This window comes from Rhinopithecus roxellana, chromosome 11 (genome assembly GCF_007565055.1).
Source record: "Rhinopithecus roxellana isolate Shanxi Qingling chromosome 11, ASM756505v1, whole genome shotgun sequence".
Lineage (NCBI taxonomy): Eukaryota > Metazoa > Chordata > Mammalia > Primates > Cercopithecidae > Rhinopithecus > Rhinopithecus roxellana.
The window spans coordinates 67,366,727-67,390,529 of NC_044559.1; the positions used below are offsets into that span (position 1 = coordinate 67,366,727).

The 23,803-nt window shown below is 35.3% G+C and overlaps 1 protein-coding gene across 1 annotated transcript in view; it reads right to left on the reverse strand.

The window, feature by feature from the left end:
• Nucleotides 1-23,803, reverse strand: part of PCDH15 (protocadherin related 15) — a 1,888,416-nt gene that overhangs the window by 1,403,113 nt on the left and 461,500 nt on the right. Inside the window, exon 3 of the mRNA XM_030941310.1 lies at nt 22,661-22,736. The gene's annotated coding sequence lies outside the window, so the exon portion shown is untranslated. The remainder of the gene's footprint in view (nt 1-22,660; nt 22,737-23,803) is intronic.

Sequence of the window (23,803 nt, forward strand, 5' to 3'; positions counted from 1 at the left end):
AATCGGGTAACTCCCACCCCAATACTGCGCTGTAAGCATACAGGCACACCAGGAGAATATATCCCACACCTGGCCGGGAGGGTCCCACGCCCACGGAGCCACCCTCACTGCTAACACAGCAGTCTGCTGCGATCTATCCGCAAGGCAGCAGCGAGGCTGGGGGAGGGGCGCCCGCCATTGCTGAGGCTTAAGTAGGTAAACAAAGCTGCTGGGAAGCTCGAACTGGGTGGAGCTCACAGCAGCTCAAGGAAGCCTGCCTGTCTCTGTAGTCTCCACCTCTGGGGACAGCGCACAGCTGAAGACCAACAGGGGAAGTAGCGGGAGCCGGTGCAGACGCGAACGACTCTGTCTGACAGCTTTGGGGAGAGCCATGGATCTCCCAACGCGGAGGTTGAGATCTGAGAAAGGACAGACTGCCTGCTCAGGTGTGTCCCTGACCCCTGAGTAGCCTAGCTGGGAGACATCCCCCACTAGGGGCAGTCTGACACCCCACACCTCACAGGGTGGAGTACACCCCTGAGAGGAAACTTCCAAAGGAAGAATCAGACAGGTACACTCGCTGTTCAGCAATATTCTATCTTCGGCAACCTCTGCTGCTGATACCCAGGCAAACAGGGTCTGGAGTGGACCTCAAGCAATCTCCAACAGACCAACAGACAGTCCTTCTGACTGTCAGAAGGAAAACTATCAAACAGGAAGGACACCTATACCAAAACCCCATCAGTACGTCACCATCATCAAAGACCAGAGACAGATAAAACCACAAAGATGGGGAAGAAGAAGGGCAGGAAAGCTGGAAATTCAAAAAATAAGAGCGCATCTCCCCCTGCAAAGGAGCGCAGCCCATCGCCAGCAACGGATCAAAGCTGGTCAGAGAACGACTTTGAAGAGATGAGAGAAGAAGGCTTCAGTCCATCAAACTTCTCAGACCTAAAGGAGGAATTACATACCCAGCACAAAGAAACTAAAAATCTTGAAAAAAGAGTGGAAGAATTGACAGCTAGACTAATTAATGCAGAGAAGATCATAAACGAAATGACAGAGATGAAAACCATGACACGAGAAATACGTGACAAATGCACAAGCTTCAGTAATCGACTCGATCAACTGGAAGAAAGAGTATCAGCGATTGAGGATCAAATGAATGAAATGAAGCGAGAAGAGAAACCAAAAGAAAAAAGAAGAAAAAGAAATGAACAAAGCCTGCAAGAAGTATGGGATTATGTAAAAAGACCAAATCTACGTCTGATTGGGGTGCCTGAAAGTGAGGGGGAAAATGGAACCAAGTTGGAAAACACTCTTCAGGATATCATCCAGGAGAACTTCCCCAACCTAGTAGGGCAGGCCAACATTCAAATTCAGGAAATACAGAGAATGCCACAAAGATACTCCTCCAGAAGAGCAACTCCAAGACACATCATTGCCAGATTCACCAAAGTTGAAATGAAGGAAAAAATCTTAAGGGCAGCCAGAGAGAAAGGTCGGGTTACCCACAAAGGGAAGCCCATCAGACTAACAGCAGATCTCTCAGCAGAAACTCTACAAGCCAGAAGAGAGTGGGGGCCAATATTCAACGTTCTTAAAGAAAAAAATTTTCAACCCAGAATTTCATATCCAGCCAAACTAAGTTTCATAAGTGAAGGAGAAATAAAATCCTTTACAGATAAGCAAATGCTTAGAGATTTTGTCACCACCAGGCCTGCCTTACAAGAGACCCTGAAGGAAGCCCTAAACATGGAAAGGAACAACCGGTACCAGCCATTGCAAAAACATGCCAAAATGTAAAGACCATCGAGGCTAGGAAGAAACTGCATCAACTAACGAGCAAAATAACCAGTTAATATCATAATGACAGGATCAAGTTCATACATACAGACTGGCAAACTGGATAAAGAGTCAAGACCCATCAGTCTGCTGTATTCAGGACACCCATCTTACATGCAGAGACATACATAGGCTCAAAAAAAAGGGATGGAGGAAGATCTACCAAGCAAATGGAGAACAAAAAAAAGCAGGGGTTGCAATCCTAGTCTCTGATAAAACAGACTTTAAACCATCAAAGATCAAAAGAGACAAAGAAGGTCATTACATAATGGTAAAGGGATCAATTCAACAGGAGGAGCTAACTCTCCTAAATATATATGCACCCAATACAGGAGCACCCAGATTCATAAAGCAAGTCCTTTGAGACTTACAAAGAGACTTAGACTCCCATACAATAATAATGGGAGACTTCAACACTCCACTGTCAACATTAGACAGATCAACGAGACAGAAAGTTAACAAGGATATCCAGGAATTGAACTCAGCTCTGCACCAAGCGGACCTAATAGACATCTATAGAACTCTCCACCCCAAATCAACAGAATATACATTCTTCTCAGCACCACATCGCACTTATTCCAAAATTGACCACATAATTGGAAATAAAGCACTCCTCAGCAAATGTAAAAGAACAGAAATTATAACAAACTGTCTCTCAGACCACAGTGCAATCAAACTAGAACTCAGGACTAAGAAACTCAATCAAAACCGCTCAACTACATGGAAACTGAACAACCTGCTCCTGAATGACGACTGGGTACATAACGAAATGAAAGCAGAAATAAAGATGTTCTTTGAAACCAATGAGAACAGAGATACAACATATCAGAATCTCTGGGACACATTTAAAGCAGTGTGTAGAGGGAAATTTATAGCACTAAATGCCCACAAGAGAAAGCAGGAAAGATCTAAAATTGACACTCTAACATCACAATTAAAAGAACTAGAGAGGCAAGAGCAAACACATTCAAAAGCTAGCAGAAGGCAAGAAATAACTAAGATCAGAGCTGAACTGAAGGAGATAGAGACACAAAAAACCCTCCAAAAAATCAATGAATCCAGGAGTTGGTTTTTTGAAAAGATCAACAAAATTGACAGACCGCTAGCAAGACTAATAAAGAAGAAAAGAGAGAGGAATCAAATAGACGCAATAAAAAATGATAAAGGGGATATCACCACTGACCCCACAGAAATACAAACAACCATCAGAGAATACTATAAACGCCTCTACGCAAATCAACTAGAAAATCTAGAAGAAATGGATAATTTCCTGGACACTTACACTCTCCCAAGACTAAACCAGGAAGAAGTGGAATCCCTGAATAGACCAATAGCAGGCTCTGAAATTGAGGCAACAATTAATAGCCTACCCACCAAAAAGAGTCCAGGACCAGATGGATTCACAGCTGAATTCTACCAGAGGTACAAGGAGGAGCTGGTACCATTCCTTCTGAAACTATTCCAATCAATAGAAAAAGAGGGAATCCTCCCTAACTCATTTTATGAGGCCAACATCATCCTGATACCAAAGCCTGGCAGAGACACAACAAAAAAAAGAGAATTTTAGACCAATATCCCTGATGAACTTCGATGCAAAAATTCTCAATAAAATACTGGCAAACCGGATTCAGCAGCACATCGAAAAGCTTATCCACCATGATCAAGTGGGCTTCATCCCTGGGATGCAAGGCTGGTTCAACATACGCAAATCAATAAACGTAATCCAGCTTACAAACAGAACCACAAGAACCACATGATTATCTCAATAGATGCAGAAAAGGCTTTTGACAAAATTCAACAGCCCTTCATGCTAAAAACGCTCAAGAAATTCGGTATTGATGGAACGTACCTCAAAATAATAAGAGCTATTTATGACAAACCCACAGCTAATATCATTCTGAATGGGCAAAAACTGGAAAAATTCCCTTTGAAAACTGGCACAAGACAGGGATGCCCTCTCTCACCACTCCTATTCAATATAGTGTTGGAAATTCTGGCTAGGGCAATCAGGCAAGAGAAAGAAATCAAGGGTATGCAGTTAGGAAAAGAAGAAGTCAAATTGTCCCTGTTTGCAGATGACATGATTGTATATTTAGAAAACCCCATCGTCTCAGCCCAAAATCTCCTTAAGCTGATAAGCAACTTCAGCAAAGTCTCAGGATACAAAATTAATGTGCAAAAATCACAAGCATTCTTATACACCAGTAACAGACAAGCAGAGAGCCAAATCAGGAATGAACTTCCATTCACAATTGCTTCAAAGAGAATAAAATACCTAGGAATCCAACTTACAAGGGATGTAAAGGACCTCTTCAAGGAGAACTACAAACCACTGCTCAGTGAAATAAAAGAGGACACAAACAAATGGAAGAACATACCATGCTCATGGATAGGAAGAATCAATATCGTGAAAATGGCCATACTGCCCAAGGTTATTTATAGATTCAATGCCATCCCCATCAAGCTACCAATGAGTTTCTTTACAAACTTGGAAAAAACTGCTTTAAAGTTCATATGGAACCAAAAAAGAGCCCGCATTGCCAAGGCAATCCTAAGTCAAAAGGACAAAGCTGGAGGCGTCACGCTACCTGACTTCAAACTATACTACAAGGCTACAGTAACCAAAACAGCATGGTACTGGTACCAAAACAGAGATATAGACCAATGGAACAGAACAGAGTCCTCAGAAATAATACCACACATCTACAGCCATCTGATCTTTGACAAACCTGAGAGAAACAAGAAATGGGGAAAGGATTCCCTATTTAATAAATGGTGCTGGGAAAATTGGCTAGCCATAAGTAGAAAGCTGAAACTGGATCCTTTCCTTACCCCTTACACAAAGATTAATTCAAGATGGATTAGAGACTTAAATGTTAGACCTAATACCATAAAAACCCTAGAAGAAAATCTGGGTAGTACCATTCAGGACATAGGCATGGGCAAGGACTTCATGTCTAAAACACCAAAAGCAACGGCAGCAAAAGCAAAAATTGACAAATGGGATCTAATTAAACTAAAGAGCTTTTGCACAGCAAAAGAAACTACCATCAGAGTGAACAGGCAACCTACAGAATGGGAAAAAATTTTTGCAACCTACTCATCTGATAAAGGGCTAATATCCAGAATCTACAAATAACTCAAACAAATTTACAAGAAAAAAACAAACAACCCCATCAAAAAGTGGGGAAAGGATATGAACAGACATTTCTCAAAAGAAGACATTCATACAGCCAACAGACACATGAAAAAATGCTCATCATCACTCGCCATCAGAGAAATGCAAATCAAAACCACAATGAGATACCATCTCACACCAGTTAGAATGGCAATCATTAAGAAGTCAGGAAACAACAGGTGCTGGAGAGGATGTGGAGAAATAGGAACACTTGTACACTGTTGGTGGGATTGTAAACTAGTTCAACCATTATGGAAAACAGTATGGCAATTCCTCAAGGATCTAGAACTAGATGTACCATATGACCCAGCCATCCCACTACTGGGTATATACCCAAAGGATTATAAATTATTCTACTACAAAGACACATGCACACGTATGTTTATTGCGGCACTATTCACAATAGCAAAGACTTGGAATCAACCCAAATGTCCATCCGTGACAGACTGGATTAAGAAAATGTGGCACATATACACCATGGAATACTATGCAGCCATAAAAAAGGATGAGTTTGCGTCCTTTGTAGGGACATGGATGCAGCTGGAAACCATCATTCTTAGCAAACTATCACAAGAACAGAAAACCAAACACTGCATGTTCTCACTCATAGGTGGGAACTGAACAATGAGATCACTTGGACTCGGGAAGGGGAACATCACACACTGGGGCCTATCATGGGGAGGGGGGAGGAGGGAGGGATTGCATTGGGGAGTTATACATGATATAAATGATGAATTGATGGGTGCTGACGAGTTGATGGGTGCAGCACACCAACAGGGCATAAGTATACATATGTAACAAACCTGCACGTTATGCACATGTACCCTAGAACTTAAAGTATAATAAAAAAAAAAAAAAAAAAAAAGAAGAAGAATAAGGCCAAAAAAAAAGAAAAGAAAAGAAAATAAATGTTAATAAATATTCAAGTATTTAAAAATATTCTAGCACTTATTTAATAATTTTTACATAAAACATACATTTTCTTTATTCAATGAAAGCCTTGAAATGTTGTTAATATGGTATTACCAAAAAGGTATAACCTTTTAAAAGATGTATACTTATACATATAATATCAATTTGAAAATTAGAAGGCAGAATACAACTATAAAGTAAAATCATTTTATGAATATTTCACAAAAAGGATGACTTGCTATTACATGGGGGAAAACTTATTTCCATCTGTAACAGTTAGACATCCATGTTGCCAGTGACAGAAATAAATGATTAAAACCAGTTTGGACAGTCAAGTAAATTTATGGCTTCATATACTGAAGATTTCCATAGAAGTTTAACATCTGATATCCATTTCTTGAGTAGTTTTCAGGTTTTCACCAAGGAGAGATATCTTTTCTCTTCCTTTCTCAGATATGCTTCTTTGGTGTTAACCTCTAAGAAGACTTCAATCTTTTTTTGATCTACTTTTAGGTTCTATTCTATCTTCAAAAGCCCCAGAAATTCAGAACAATTGATTGTGACCATCTGGAAATACATCATGTTCTTAATGTTCTCAATCTTAAATTATGGTCAAGAGAATGGTATGTACATATTGGATTACAATTATTAAACACTGAGGGCCCTCACATGACATTTGGAGCCCTCTCACCCAAACACATGTTGGAAAAGCTAGTCCAAATTGGTGGGGGAGGGAGACAGAGACAGAGAGCAAGAGGGAGCAAAGAGAGAGGGGGAGAGAGAGAGAGGGAGAGAGGGAGAGAGGTGGAGGGGGAGAGGGGGAGAGGGGGAGAGGGGGAGAGGGAGTGGGAGAGGGGAGAGGCACTGAATGGATACTCTGGAGAGTCAACAGCCAATCAGCCAATCTGAAAATTTGCCAATTCAGTTTGACAACTGCCAATCCAAGGGGGTTTAGGAAAAACAAAACATGTTTTAATGAGGAAACAATTTCAGTTACTGAAAAGCTATACGCAAGATAAATGGTCTGCAAAAACAAAATTTCTGGAAGCTCTGTGATACTATCAGCCTTCCAATTTTTAGGTTGTTTACTTTTTGGCACCAGCAAAGTCAAAATAAAGAGTAATTGAAAACTTGGCTATTTAAAGTCCAAAATAGAGAAATAGGGGTTCCCCCCCTCAAAAAAATATAGCGTATTTTAGAGTTACAGTCTATTTATACTAAAATATATTCCACAGGTAAATGATTCAATTATTTTCACATACTAAAACTATAAATTTGACATGATTTCACAACTGGAGGCTAAAAATTATACAGTCTGTTTACCAGCAACTTATGTAACCATATAACATTGAGAAGCTAGTATAAGGCATAAAAATGAAAATGTCATGATATTTCTCTTAAATGCAGTACTCCATGATGGTAGAGATGTAGAAATTACAATCAAAATGTCTTTAAAAATGTTAATCATCATTGGAATTCAAGTTTTACTAGTAGTTGCTAAGAAAGAAAATACAGGCAGTGAATGTAATATTGTTAATGCTTTACACAGCAGGAATGGAAAGCCAAGAGCTCTCAGTTACATTCTGAAGCTGTTGAATATTAACATAAGAAAACCAAATGCAACGCATGGCTGAATAGTAACTGAGACACTTTGGAATTCCAGTTTCACATTTGCAGCCAATTTATCTCTTCATCCTTCTGAAGTAGATAAATTGAATATCACAGTTAATAGTAGTATAGTACTTTGGAGTAAAGCCAAGTATTTGCCTATTCAACAATGATACAGATTCCATTGTGCCTTTCATAGATCCTACTACATATTCTTTAAGAGCAAAAATTAAAAAGAGGAAACAAATTTGCCAGATATGTTCCCCTCTCAATTGTCTTATCTGGCAGAGAGTAATTTCTATCATTTCTCAAATCCACAAAAGATGTATTTTGAGTCTTTTGAAAATTTACATTTAAGTACTTGGTAATAGTATAATTTTTTTCAAGTGACAGAAAAATGGAATTGACTACTTTTTTCTTCAAAAAATTTGAGTACATAAGCATCCTCAAATGATAAGAAATTGGAGAAATAAGTATTCTATTAAGTGACTTTATATATGAAAGTATTAAAAATTTAGCTTCTCACTAGCCAGATCATTATCTTGACTAATAAATATTAGTGATCTAAAAATACACAAGAATGTAGATAATCATTAGTTAACTCTTTTCCAGTTTTGTGGTTTATGTAGCAATTTAATAGACAGGTAAAATACCTTCAGACCTTCAACAAGATGATACTTCACTGTCTTAAATTCATTCTGGAATAACCAAAGGTAAAAATTCAATAGTGAATCACAGAGCCTACTCTATCACATGACAGTGTGGTAAGATCAAACAGATTTTTGCAGACTAACGTTTCTAGAATGTTGTATTTTTAAAGAAAATATAACTGACTTTTATTATGTTTCTGTTTAATATTAAGATAATGTTAAGAACTGATGATATAAAGAAAGAAAAGCCATGGTTCCAATTCTCAAAGATCTTAGGATTTAGTAGAAATGACACATATAAATAGATGAGAAGAATACCAGGTGAAAAGGATAAAGACAGGATATAGAAAGGATATGTTTCTATATTAACAAGGATAAGAGGTAAATCAGGGAAGAAGTAATGACTCAGTTGAATTGTGAGTGCTATAGGAGACTTTGTTAGGTGGATGAAAGAGATGAGGGTAGATGGGGGTGGGATGGTAAAACAGTCATTCCGGTAAGACAAGCACACACAGTCTTGGCCATATTAGGTTTTCTTACAATTATAAATATAGATCACTTTTCTGAAATTCTTGATTACAGACGGGTGCCAAAATTCAGATATTTTTAAAAAGCAATATATTTCATATACTGAATATAACATCTCATTCAGATATAATCTGAAACTACATCTCATAATCAAACATAATATTTCTACAATGAAACATGAATATTTACCTCATGTGGGTAAATACAGTCCAAATGAGTCACATAATAGGTCCATATAGGTTTTGCCATGTGGCAAATTACGAAAAAAAACAAAACTGTGCTTAGGATTTGTTTTTCTAATTTTGAAAATGTGAATAAGTGACTATAGACCTATAATTACTCAATTCATTTTACTGGGTATATAATTTATAACAATGAAAAGGGAAAATTATGGCAGATAAATTGGAGAATATAGCAGAAGCTAGAGGTCATACAGCTGATAAATGTTAGAACCAAGGTTTAAAATGAGTAAGATTAAGACATAAGTCAATCTTCGCTGCTAGATGACACAGGTCTTATGTGTAGGATGAGTTGAAAGCTAGACGGATCTTCAGAGGACTATTGGACATGATTCTTTTTTTTTTTTTTTTTTTTTGTGATATACATCTTTTTTTATTTTAATACGTTTCTTATGCAGTAGGTAAACATCAGAAATGAATATTTCATTGCACGCAATGTATTTTCTTTATTTGTTTTAGTTTCCTGGTGATAATCCATGATCTCTTCTTAGAGATCTACCTGTAATTAAAACTCTTATTGCTTGCCATATCCATTTTTTGCCTTTCAGAATAATGTTCTTTAGCTGCTTGTGTTTCTATAATTTTGAGGACAGTTTTATGATTGTGCTCGTTTTAATAATGTTTTGTCACTCAAGTAGTACAACAAGCCAAAACTTGTTTTGATTCCTCATAAAAGACAGAAAACAAATAAAAGTATATTACTGGACATGATTCTAATGAGAGATGATGAAAACTTGAACTGTGATAGAGAAGACAGGTTCAAGAAAACAGGAAGAGTTAGATATCTTAATTTGATATTTAAAGAGAAATTTACATTTGCCCTAAGACTGCAGTTAGCAATTGAATAGAAAAATAATTGTAATATTTTAACTTAATGACCATATCATAAAATAAAAAAGCATAGCACTGTTGTGATTATGTTTATGTGTATGGACACATACACACACAATAATTATATAAATTACACAACTTGGTTAAGGTTAAAGATATACACTCTCCTTCTCACCATCATTTTTTTTTTTTATTTGAATGTAGGTATAGGTAACTTTGTGTTTAGAAAAGCATACCTAATAATTAAAATACAAGTCATTTTTTAAAGATACAAAATCTGGTTAAATCCAAGATAACAAATTATCATTATGTTAATACTTTACTTTGAAAGGTATCATTATCTTCAAGTTGTATCATTTAACTGATCTACTTTATGTAGTTACCTACACCTATGGCTTCCATAAGTGAAATGCCTTTATCAGTAAAAACAAAACTAGCCTGGATAAACAGAGTAGGATTGAAGAACTAAACAAAGAGCCATTCTTGAGCTGCCCAGGGTATGTCCTGCCTACAGTGGCCCCCAAGATGACCCAAGTGGGAGGTGAAATCCAGCCTGCCCTTCCCTTCACCAAGTTGCTCACCTTGACATGGGCTGTATCAGCCTAGAGGACAGGCTGCCTCTCCCAAGTGGTTCTGCCATAATGGCTGAAATTTTGTAATCATTATTGGGTGAAGCAGAATGCAATTTGTCACCTTTGTAGTGGGCATAAAATTTATAACAATGAAAAGATAAAACGATGGCAGATAAAATGGAGAGTATAGCAGAAGCCAGAGGTCACACAGCTCATAATTGTTAAAGCCAAGACCTTCAGTGGAGGGTCTGTCAAAGGCACCTCAGTACTAATAGCCACTGGTGGCCTTGTGCTAAACTCCCCTTTACTTGTTCACTAACTCAATAAACTTAAGGACTTCAAATACTGCTCCTTTTTCATTTATCTTCCACAAAACCAGTTTCATGTAGTGAACAGAATATGGGTATCACCAGCATTGGTGCTTGAGGTTCAAGAACATGAATGTCTAGGTTTGAGCTCTGACCTTGCCACTTTAGAACCTAAATGTTGCCTTAGGCAATAAATACTACATCGAAGAAAAGACAAGTTTTGCTGAAACAAGTCAGCAAAGGATTGTGAGCCAGAGTTATCAAATCTTTATAAGGATGGAAACACATTTAAACATTTACTAATTGGCTTTCTCATTAAAAACACTCAAGTTCTGAAAATCACTAAATCAACACCTAAATTTGCATACATTCGGTGATAAATTACCATGTACAAGTTCATTAAATGGGTTGTTCCTATATAATTTTCCTATTATGCAACCTAATTTCTGACAGAACATTGAAGTACATTATTTGTACATATATTCAGAGAATTTTAGAGACCACTAGGAGATAGTGTTGAAGTGAAATCAATTTTTACACTACTTAAGTAAAAAGAAAATATGAATTCATCTTTTATGATGTTAACATCATATTATAATGAAATATATAATGAAAACTGGTGTAATATTAGTCAAAAGAAATAAACCTAAAAAATGAATTTGTAAAAGTCTGTTCATTTGTATTAAGGATAACATATGTATTTATGTATATGAATAGAGAACCCTGAGGCAAATCAAGAATAAAATATATAAGGAGACTATAGTACTCTATAGATAATTAGAAACAACAAATATAAATAGACTCACACTGCAAAAATATACTTAATTACCTGTAAAATTTATTATGGAAGCTTACTATGCTTAGTACTTGGTTCACAGTAAAGCAACTAGCTTTAAAGTTATCATTTAGTGAGGGGTGCAGCAGTTACAAAGAGGGTCAAGAATACTATGTTTCATGCCATGTTAAGAAGCAGGCAGCATTCAAGGATTCCCTCATATAGTGCTATAGACTCTGAGGAATACACATAGTGGATAATTGGATGGAGCCACAAAAGGACAAATAGAGAAAATTGTCATCTTATATAAATATATAAATCAAGTAAGCACATTTAAGAACTGCTAGGATATCACTACTGTCTTCTTTCTCTCTCTAATCAATTCTCTTTTCATTAATGTAAATAAATTAGTGTATCAGTGATAGTTGCTTTTCCTCCTCTAACGACTAGTCTCATTGAAGGTGTGGTTCTCAGATTGCAAGATGAAGTAATTCACACCCTTGAAATACTTAAGAGTTTAATTGAGCTTGTTGTGACATTAACAGTCTCCTGCTATAAACCAACTATTTTCAGTTCTTACAACCATCACAAGGGGACAAGATTGCTCCTGGCAGTACAGAGAGAAGAGATGGTATGCCCACCTATAAATGTAGCTAGGTATAATAGTATAGATACCACATTATTCCAAAAAGCATTTTAGGAGGCAAACAATGAAATGGTCCAACATGGTAAATAATAAAATAAGTAAGTGAGACATTACAGAATATACGTCTAAATGTTAGCAGCAGTTACTCCGGTGCAGTTACTTCGGTGGATTATAATTGCAGGTTTTTCTCTCTGTTTACTTTTTTCTCTGTTTCAGATATAATTTTATTATTTATGTGTTCTCTGTTTAATCTCTTTTTAGTTATTTTGAAAAGTGTTATTTTGATAAAAATTTAGAAAATTGAAGAGAAGAATGGCTGAAATTTAATGAACACTAAAGTTTCAGGTTCTTGCACAGTTCTAAGACAGTGATCACAGATTTGGCTCTGAGTTTTCTGGCAACCAATGCAATAATAATAATAATAATAATAATAATAATAATAATCAGTTATATATAATTAATAAAAAATATCATAGGTCAGAAAAAGTAACTACTTCAAGCTTCAGGCCTCATTTAGAGGCAAAGATAAGTATTTCTTGACAAGGTCTTTAAAAGTTGTTTTCATAATAAATATTTTTAACAATGTCCCTTTGATAGAAACAGAAACATAATTATTGGGGCTTTTTCCTTAAAGAGTTTGTCTACATGCAACTATCCCAAGGATGCCAGAAGTACTCATCAAGTCCCTGAGGAGTGAGCTGACAATTCAGTGCACACAGTATGTCTACATAAAATAAAGAAGCAATGATCCTTACATAATGTTTTGGAAAACCAGCTTTTAATATATATTTTGCTGTAAAGATCAGCTATTATTGATTTCCAACAAGGCACTTCAATAGAGATATTTGTCACTAAGGCTCCATTTACATGATTCAGCAGTTAACAAAGCCAGAGCCGTGGCTGAATCATCCTAGAGGAGTTCAAAGATGACCTGCACATGCATAGCAACAACACATGATCACAGACAATCCACGAAGAGAACAATGTTTTCCAAGAAATAAAGGGGTCTATTTCATACCTACAGAGGACCTACACTCCAATCCATTGCACAAATAATTTGTATCTGCAAAATATATGTATGGCTAATGATCCTTCGTGTGAGGCTTGAGGCTAAAATATACCAATGAAGCATTCAAGGAATGCTTAACTTTAGGAGGTTTCTATCTTGCTAAAACTTTTGGAAAAATTAAGGAAATATATAATTTTAGGAAAACCAATGAGATCATTGCCACACAGATACATTAAATAGGCTAGGGAAACAATGGAGGATATTACATGTACTGATGGTTGAGATCTTTGGTATAGGTAAAGAGCAACAGTGACCAGTTTTCCCTAAGGCGGTCTTCTTTTAGGTTGAACAGTATGAAGTTGCTGATTTTTGACCAATTGGCACCTCCATGTGGCAGTTTTATGTTTCTTAACCTACAGTTCATGAGAAGAAATTTATTTTATTCACTCATGGGAGAATCTGTCTTTATTCTTTGCATTAGGACTTAGAATCCAGACAATAAATATATCTACGTGCACATGTAAAATTGACTCTCTTATAATTAGAAGTAGAATAGGTTTTACTTATTCCCACTCTGCATCTTTCTGATTTCAGTAGTTGCAATCTCTAGAGATCGCTGTGATTACGGCTAAGATGATAATGACCTTATTCCAGAGGGGGAGTTTATAACCTAGGCTAAGTCAATAAGCACCACACACAATCATCTATTGGTTCAGAAATGGGTATATTACAATAGTGGGCTAAACAGAGAGGGGTTGGTGACTGTTGAAAGCGTTATGCATATAAATTTGAAAGTGGAATAGGCTAGACTGAGATTATGAGGGAAGACTGTCTTAAAATGAAGCCATGATCAATGAAGTAAAAGCTGACAGAAAGTAATATCGCTAAACTCTTGGATCAGTCCTTGCCTGAAGCCAGGCCGAGAGGAATTCTAGACCTTCAGATTCAGAAGCTAATGAATATGCAGCATTCTGTGTGACAATTTTAGTTATGTTTTTATTACTTTTACAATAAAGTATCTTAACACATATGTGAAGGCAGTCATTTTATATATATATAATCATTAAAAACACATTACCATAAATACATAAATATTGTGCAAATTATTGGTAAATTTAGTATGCTCTATAGCTCCAAAAGAAATTAGATTCAAAATCATACAAATATGTGTGTATGTATATATACACACATATATGTTTTATAATTATTAAGTTACCACTCTAGAAGTAAAGAAATGCCTGTTTTATACACACACACACACACACACACACACACACACACACACATTTGTATGTATACAAATTACATTTCCTCTCTTCTAGAGTGGCAACTTAATAATTATAAAAATGTTATATGTGGCTAGCGGTAATTAGTGCTGGGTTTGGATTTCTGATCTGGTATGTGGATACTCATGCTTTGGGATTCTACTAATGTGTCAGATGTAAACAGATGTGAGACAGAAGTAAAGTGGTAGGTGGGGGTGATGGGGAAGAATATCACTGGCATTTCACAAAGATTTCCAACTCTTCTGTTACCTTGTGAGGGGAAATCTTCATTTTTAATGACCCAAAACTTATTTTAGACATTGATTATATTCCAAGACAGAAGTGCCTCTACTACCAGTTTCTCTAGTTGTGGTATGAACCTCAATGTTCAGACAAACAATAACAGCTGATTATATCTGACAAGCTTTCAGAGGGTCTGGGGTCAAAAATAAAAGCTTTTGAAGTGACAAATAGATGAGATCATTGAAGAAGTGGTACCTAATAGCATGATTCAATTTGTTCTAAGTAAAAAACAAAAAAAAAAAAAAGAAAAAGAAAAAAGAGAAAAACAAACTGAGTAACAGAAGCCCAGAAGCCAGAAGCTGTCAGAGGCACTTGATATATTTCTGTGATGGCATTTATAATCTCAAGGGATTGAGCAAGGAGCTTTATGTGGAAATGTGTGTGGGGTGTGTGTGTCAGAAAGAGGGGGAGAGAGGGAGCGAGAACAGAGAGAGAGAGAAAAAAAAAAAACAGAGATCAAGATAGAGAGAGAAGTGCTAGAGTGTTTTGCTGTTGATGAAGCAATTTTAAAACTACCACCTCATTTGGCTCTTGCAACAAACCTATACAGTGTGAAGGGCAGTTATTATTATCCTCATTTTAAACATGATGAAAGGGAGGCTGATGTCCTTAGTGGCTAAATGACTTTAGTACAGACAAATAGTTAGTGAATGGTGGACTTGGGATTATATTTTTGATCTTCTGACTACAAAGTCCTTAAAAGTTTTACAACTCTTTCACATTATAATGCATTACTCACAAATAAAATTAAATCTAAAAAGCTGCTAATATAGTTTCAAATTGAAAAGCTATTGAATATTTTGTCGCATCCTAGACTAATAAATCCAGTTTATCTATCTATATATAGTTATATATATCTCTTCAAATTTCCTTTAGGAGGTACGATTACTATATATATATATACACACACACATTATATTATTAGATATTATAAAGATATATCTCTATATCCATCTATACATACACTATATAAAGACCTATGTTTTATACACACACACACACACACACACGCATACACACACTCACAACTTGATTTATTAGACTAGGATGTGAAAAAATAAATATAACCTGATAAATTTATTGAGAGAGAAAAGAAAAACAGTATTTTGTAAATGAGTAAAGATATATATATATATATATATCTTAAAGAGATATATAAAGATACATCATTATATATCTTTATAAAGATGTATATATTAAAATATAAAATATGTCTATCTTACTTATAGATATATATCATGTATATCTTTTAAAGATATATAAAGATATATGTATATGTATATATAAAGATATATATGGAGCTATATATTACATATATATTATATCTTTGTTTACCCTTTTGCAAAAGACAGCTTTTTTCTCTCTCAATAAAATTATCAGCTTATATTTATTAAGCTGAAAAATAAATATATTGTGTCATTTGCCTAAAACTGTCTTATGAGCTTCTGAACTTTCTCATAAAATACTTAAATATTTATTTGGACACTTTTAGGCATCATTAAAGCTACTCAAAATCTACTTCTACCCTTTCAATTCCCACATGAAAGAGAAGAAAGCCAAATAATTGTTTTCTCTGTTTCGCTTGCAGTGAGAAGTGGCCCTGTAATCCAGTCCTGGGTCATAAAATATCATTTGTGCTTCTGAGAAAGTTTGGTTTTCTTACAATAAAGAGGAAAACTTTGGTGTAGATTTTACTTTTTTCTTCCTTTAAATTTGAGCACAATGACTAGAGAGCGAGCAGTAATCTCTCCACCTAAAGGAAAGTTGAAAGCAATCTGGGAGGCAGCCCTGACGTGTTTGCACTACTGAAAATGTACTAGCAACTGCCATCCTCTGGATTTGTCTTGGTGGGAGGTAGAGGCAGAGGGAAAGGAGGTGTTGTAGGTTTTACTGTTGTTTATATTCATTCACATCTGAAATATCCAAATAATGCTTTTTTTGGTCCCCAAAACTCTCGAAACTACTTAACACATGTGCTATGTCACTACTTAGAACAGACAATATTAACAGCATCATCAGGCATTTTAAGTATGCACCATTCTTACCTAAGGGCAAATGGGCACCCCTCAATCAAAGAATAAAAGGGGTCCCTATCATGCTAACATTCTTCAGCACCTTTGCATTTCTGTTGGATCAAGTATATTATACCTTATAAGAATCTTGTTGATGCAGACTGACTTTTCTAACTAACACTATATGCTCCTGCTAAGTGACTATTTGCTACCATTGCCACCTCCTTTTCCTTATTTATGCTCTTCCATCTAGCAGCAATAGTTTCTCATAATTTTCTCCTCTGCAGCACTGCCTGTTGACATCTAGGAATACTCTTTACAAGCTTATCTACAGCAATTATCTCTCATTTAAAGCCTTGCCTGGTACTTGTAACCAAAATTACGTTCTTCCTTTTAATCTCCTTGATTAAAAGGAGGAAATTGTTACTGCTCATGTGACATTAATATCACACATTTTATCATATTATTATGTGCACTAGTCACATTCCTTGTCATTTGCAAAATTATCACCATCACTCCCAGTAGACCATAGAGCTAGCTCTTTGAGGGCAGGAAGAGTATGTGATTCATTTTCCTTAGTCATACAGTATATAGCACAAAGGTGATAGTGGTGGGACATCTATAGGTACCAAGGCTGAAAGAGTTTATTCTCTGCAAATAGTGATTCCCTTCTTCATGCCCTCCTCTACTCCTACAAATTTCTCAAGAATGAGAGTAAGCAAAGAGGAAGGGCTATTTATGGATACAGTTTTAGAGAGTTTGATATTTATGTATAAAATCTAAAACAGAAATTTCCAAATCAGACATTTTTTAAAACTACTCTGCATAATATTGGCGGGGTTGGAAAATTCCAGCACACAGGTCAAATCCATCCCAGTGGGCTGATTTGATAAAGTTGTATTGGAACCCAGCCACATAATTGTTTCTGTAATATCTAAGTCTGCTTTTGCACTATAAAGGAAGAGTTGAGTAGATGCCAGAGAGACCCACACAGCCTACAAAGCCCAAACTATTTGCCCTCTGGCCCTTTATAGAAAAACTTTGCAAACTGTTATTAGGCAGGTTATAAAACAATGTTAGAAAAACAAATTTTTAGCACTTTTCTTGATGGCAGAATTTCTCTAACCCTTTGATTACTATTACAAATTTTCATATCATTTTCCTGAGCTGTCAAAATTATTCTCACCATAGAAAAATTTTTACTAGACCTTATCTTCTCAGGCCAAGTGATCTGAGGATCGCATTTGGCAAATGCTGCTTTACAAAAGTGCAAGAAAACAAATTGTCAAAATGAATTGCAGTTTTCCCTTCAAGTGATTGCCTCATCTGTTAATATTTAACCCTGTGAATGTGCGTATTATTCTAGTAATTTTCTGGGACACAATTAAGCCACTTAGAAAACTGCTCTGGCCCATGATAAAAGAAATACTGTAAGCTTCCTTGAGATAAAAAGTTCCAGCATACCTTGTGCTATAACCAAGTTAGGTGGTAATTATCTGAGTGATGTGGATAATTAACATCAAAACAGCAGCAAATGTTCTTGAGGGAGAATCTATGATGTTGGACTTAAATTATTTAATCTAATTTAAATAGAGTCAGGAATACCAGACTTCAGATACATTAATGTGGATAGATCACACAATTATAAATTCCGTTAGATGTAGAACTTTCCGTATTTTCTTATAGTTCTTAAATTACTGCTTTCTTTAACCTCAATGTTTTCCCTTAGAAACTATGGTTGGTCTCATTTATATCCCTTCTAAAATAATTATGTTTCTTTAACTTTAATAAACATAGTATTGATGTAAAAAAGGTACTAAATCAAAATGTATTTTTTTCCAGAAGTTTTAGAAGTGAACACAAATTATTTAGTGATCAAATTCATTTAACCAAACAGTAGTGAAACTGCCTTTGCACAAAGGGTAACGGAGAAAATTATGACAGTGAAAGAGATCTGACCTAACCAGCTCCATCTTGCCTTAACCTCTAAATTGCCCTTAGTCATTCCTGGGCATGAGCCAAGCTAACTTTGGGAGAAATTTAGTTTATCTTTTACATGATAATAGCCCTTCCCAGAAACTAAATTGCCTTTGTAAAACTAATGAAAGTCCACCAGGTTAGGAGGCCGAGAGGGGCCTGAATATTGCTAAGACCCCTGTCTTGGGGTCTGGATTGGGACCCCTTTCTGGTAATATAACCTCAGACCACATGTCCTTCTATTGTCAATGGAGAGGCAGCATGATGCAGTAGAACCTACTATGGCTGTGAAGTCAGACACAGGTTTGAGTCTCAGTCCCTCTGCTTAGTATTACACAACTTACGCTTAAACAATTACCAGTCATTATTCTAGAGATTACAAGATCTGCAACTTCTCTATTTTTGTAATTAACATCACTATTTTAGAACCTAAGTTTGGCTTTTTAAGGTGTCTTTACAGACTTTTGCATTTCTGACAACCTGACGACTCCACCTAGGCCAGGGACTACTCTGTGGCTCCAACTCAGAAGCACACTCAGTCCAGGAAGACCATTTTCCACACCCTATCAACCAATCAGCAATTTTCCTAACCCCCTGCCTGCCAAACTTTCCTTGAAAAACCCTAGCTTCCACATTTTGTGGGAGGCTGATCTGAGTAGTAATAAAATTTTAGTCTCCCATTTAGCCAGCTCTGCATGTGTTAAACTCTATTGCAATTCCCCTGTCTTGGTAAATTAGCTACATCTGGGCAAGATGAACCCATTGGGTGGTTAGATAGGTCCATAAGGAATTATAACTCTGTTGATGATGTACACTCCAAAGAGACTACTTAGGACTATCTCACAAAATTATATTCAATGTATAAAGACCCACAGCCTCAGATTTATACATCATGAAAACTTACTGATTTTACCAGAGGCTTTCGAACCAAAGAGACTTCATTATGAAGAGGGACTGGTAAAATAAGGCTAAGACCTACTGGGCTGCACACCCAGGAGATTAGACATTCTTAGTCACAGGATGAGATAGGATGTTAGCTCAAAGTACAGGTCACAAAAACCCTGCTGATACAACAGATTACGGGAATGAAGCTGCCAAAACCTGCCCAAACCAAGATGGTGATGAAAGTGACCTCTGGTCATCCTAAGTACTCATTATTTGCTAATTATAAAGCATTAGCATGCTAAAAGATACTCCCACCAGAGCCATAACAGTTTACGAATGCCATGGCAACATTTGCCATGGTCTAAAACAGCAGAAAGGAACCCTCAATTCCAGGAGTTGCCCACCCCTTTCTTGTAACACTCATGAATAAATAATCTACCCCTTGTTTAGCACATGATCAAGAAATAACTATAAGTATACTCAGTTAAGCAGCCCATGTCACTGCTCTGCCTATGGAGTAGCAATTCTTTATTCCTTTACTTTCTTAATAAATAAATTCTTTCTTGTACAAGGTTCAAGAACCTTCCCTTGGGTCTGGAGTGGGACCCCTTTCCAGTAACATAACCCCAGACCAGACGCCTTCATGTTGTCAATAGCGAGGCAGCATGATGCAGTAGAGTCTACTATGGCTGCGGAGTCAGACCCAAGTTTGAGTCTCAGTCTCTGTTTGGTATTACACAATTTCAGCTTTTACATGAGAAAAAAATCTGACAAATAAAGTTGGAATACTTGAGTACAGACACTAAAGGAACTTTATCTCATATTTTGTCAGTCAGTGGTATAACTGGGTTTCCCCTGTTTGACATAAAATTTATTTATTTATTTTTAATATTCTTTTTGGTCAATGTTTTGTTTCCTTGACCTGTTAAGAGAATTGAGAACATCATTAATAATACCTATCAATGTAAAATGTTGTTTTCAATAATTTATCTGTTAAATGTATTTATGTAATATAATTTTAATAAGAATTTGAAGCAGATACATAAGATATACAAAATGCTATAAGAAAAATATTTAAGTAATACAATGGGAGTAAATAAAGTAACACCTTAGAAAGGTTAAGTAATTGAAATACATATTGAGGAGATTTCTCCAAAATTACCAGTTTTTCATAATTTTCATAATTTGTACTCTTGTTGATTTATTACATAACAACAGTATTTTCATTGTCAAAGGAGAGAGATTTTCTTTGTACTAATGTCAGGACAAAAATAGAAATCCACGAAATCTCAAAAAGGAAAAACTAAAGATGTCTTATGTTTTTCATGACTACCATTTTACACCTGTGATGAAATTGAATTAAAATGGCCTTACCATTATTAGTCATCATTTGTACACACTCTTACCATACAAGTGGACTGAAAAGGTGCACATGTAGAATACTTACTCTAATCCTTCAAGGAATTTATTATACAGAAGGATAGAGAATTGACAACTGTAATATATAAGAGTGTTTGTATCGGAAATTTTGACACTGGTCTATAATTATTTATCTATCTGTCATCTATCTGTTTGTGCATATGAAAACATATGAACCTATATGGTATTAATTATTAAATAATAAGCTATTTGTGCTACATTTTTATTTGAATGGCCTGAAAGAATGCTTCTCATAAACTCACCTGAACTCTAAATAGCAAGAATCTTGGGGACATGAAAATTTTCTCTTTTCAAGTATTCTTTTCATGATTTTGTATACTCATCAAACAATGAAATCATAATTTTAAAACAATTTCATGTGACTTTTGGCATGAAAAAATTATGTCTGAGACATATTGTTACATAGGAATTTAAATATGTATATATGAAGAATAAAATTGTGGTTGAAAAATATAAAGCCTAAGGCTCAACCTAATATCCTTTTAAATGTACTGACAGAAATGTCTTAAGTAAACAGAGAAGGACCTATAGCATTTTTAAAACTTGAGCATATTATTTAAAATATAATTTATTATTACTAAAAGAGAAAGTTATTTCAAATCTTTATTTAAAAAAAAGCTCCACAAATCTCCCCACAAAACAGCATTTTACACATTAGAAAGTATAAAATGGTAAAAGTATTTTTATTTTTAGTATTTTAACATATTCAGTAGCAAATTCTATTAAATGCCTACTTTGCCACAGCTTTATGATAAATGCTATTCATATATTCGTGGACAAAAGAGAGTTTTTTCATTTTTTCTGGAGCCAGGAGCAAGAGACAAATTAAGCAAGTATGATAAGCAGTCATGTGTTTATACACACACAACATATATGTATATCATAAATTGCAAATTAGTTATATATTTCTTCTTTAATAATATTTGATTTCCTTAAACATGTTCCAGTTCTGAGTTTTCTGTTTATAAATTTTATTCACTACTACCTTGATTTGGTTGATTTGGTAGACATTATTCTATTTCTGTACCTTTTTCCATAAATTTCTATTTCAGATTTAAATGGATTTAAAATATTATAATACCACTAAAATACAATTCTCTTCACTTTCATTGAAACTATTGCTACCCAAATTTTATTTTAATTTCTATTTTGATACTCCAATGTTATAAAAGCTATTTCTTCTGCAATTGAAACACAAGCCTCACTTCAGAACAAAAGAAAATTGATTTTCATCCTGAAAATGTCAAACTTCTGCCTATAATAATCAGCTATGGTTTTCTGAAACAACAAAGTTCAAAAAGAGCCATCGACCTGATGGCCCTTTGACACACAATGATGGATGCAATGTGTCTACTACTTTACTGCCAGAATGTTCTCCAAGAGAATGAAACAATAAATGAAGAATAACAAATCTAAACTGGGTAGAAGGTTTGCTTATTTTAAATGTATTAAAAGAGAAACAATGGATATTTGACTTCTCTAGGGAAAGACTTTTATTTACTATTTGATTAACTCTTTCCCCTCCTTCTGGCTTATGTGAATCCAACATAACATGTATCTGCTTAAAGACATTTAGCAACACCTGGAAATTTGACTCCATACACAGTTCTTGAACTTACTATGAAATATAGATGTAATGTACTGTTATTCTTCAAAGGAGAAAGAAAAAATTATAATAGAAGATACCACTTTACTCACCCTAGTGTTGTGTCCTTTTGTCAACCTCTAGGTCTGTCAACTTCAACTGTTTCTAGGGAACGATGTTTCCATTTTCCTATAGAATAGAGTTATTGATCAATATCACATCAAAATCAAAGTCATTACTCTAGTGCAAAACATAGGAACAATTCATTTTCTTACAGATTATTATATTAGGATTGCTTATGCTTGAAATAAATTCTTGCAAATTCTCAAAAGTGAGTAAAAGATTGCAAGAATCTTAAATATAAATTTGAAAGTAGAAAACTTAAGTTTAATTAAAAACGTAACTCTCAAAATGCATATCTATGCCTCAGGTTATATTGTTTACTTAGGAAGTGAAAAGTCACTTTCACCTTCATTTTTTTTATGAGCAGAGTCTGCCATTTCACCAGAGTCCTAACAATGAAGCACTGCATAAATTCTCCTTAAATGACACTTTAAATATACGATGTTTTATGATATGGTGCACATATTCAAGACAACTAAGGACAATTATATAGATTGAAAGTTACTTTTGATTCCTTAGCATTTTTATTTTTCTTATTAATTTTTTGAGACAGGGTCTTGCCCTGTTGCCCAGATTGGAGTACAGCGGCACAATCACAGCTCACTGCAGTCTCAACCACCCGGGCTCAAGCTATCCTCCCACCTTGGCCTCCCAAGTAGCTGGGACTACAGGTATGTGCCACCATACTCAGGTAATTTTTATATTTTTTGTAGAGGTGGAGTTTTGCCATGTTTCCCAGGCTTGTCTCAAACTTCTAGACTCAAATGATTCTCCCACATTGGCCTCCAAAGGTGCTGGACTTACAGGTGTGAGTCACCACACCCAGCAATATAGCGCTTTTGGATTTCAAAGTTTTAAACTACACCATTATTATTTTATACCAATAATTTTATTATTGTCATAGGGTCACAGTTTTTGTATTTATGCTTTGTCAAAGTAGAGATAAGTTAATTTTATGATGATGCAATATAAAGTTGAAATTATAAAATTTGTTAGAGATTTTAACTATTGGTATCATTTCTACTGTGTTTTGATTTCAAAGTTAGAGAACATGTCTTAATTATTCACGTCTCTCATGTACATGTCTAGAAATAGGTACAGAAATAGATGGAAATAGCTGTATTTTATTTCAA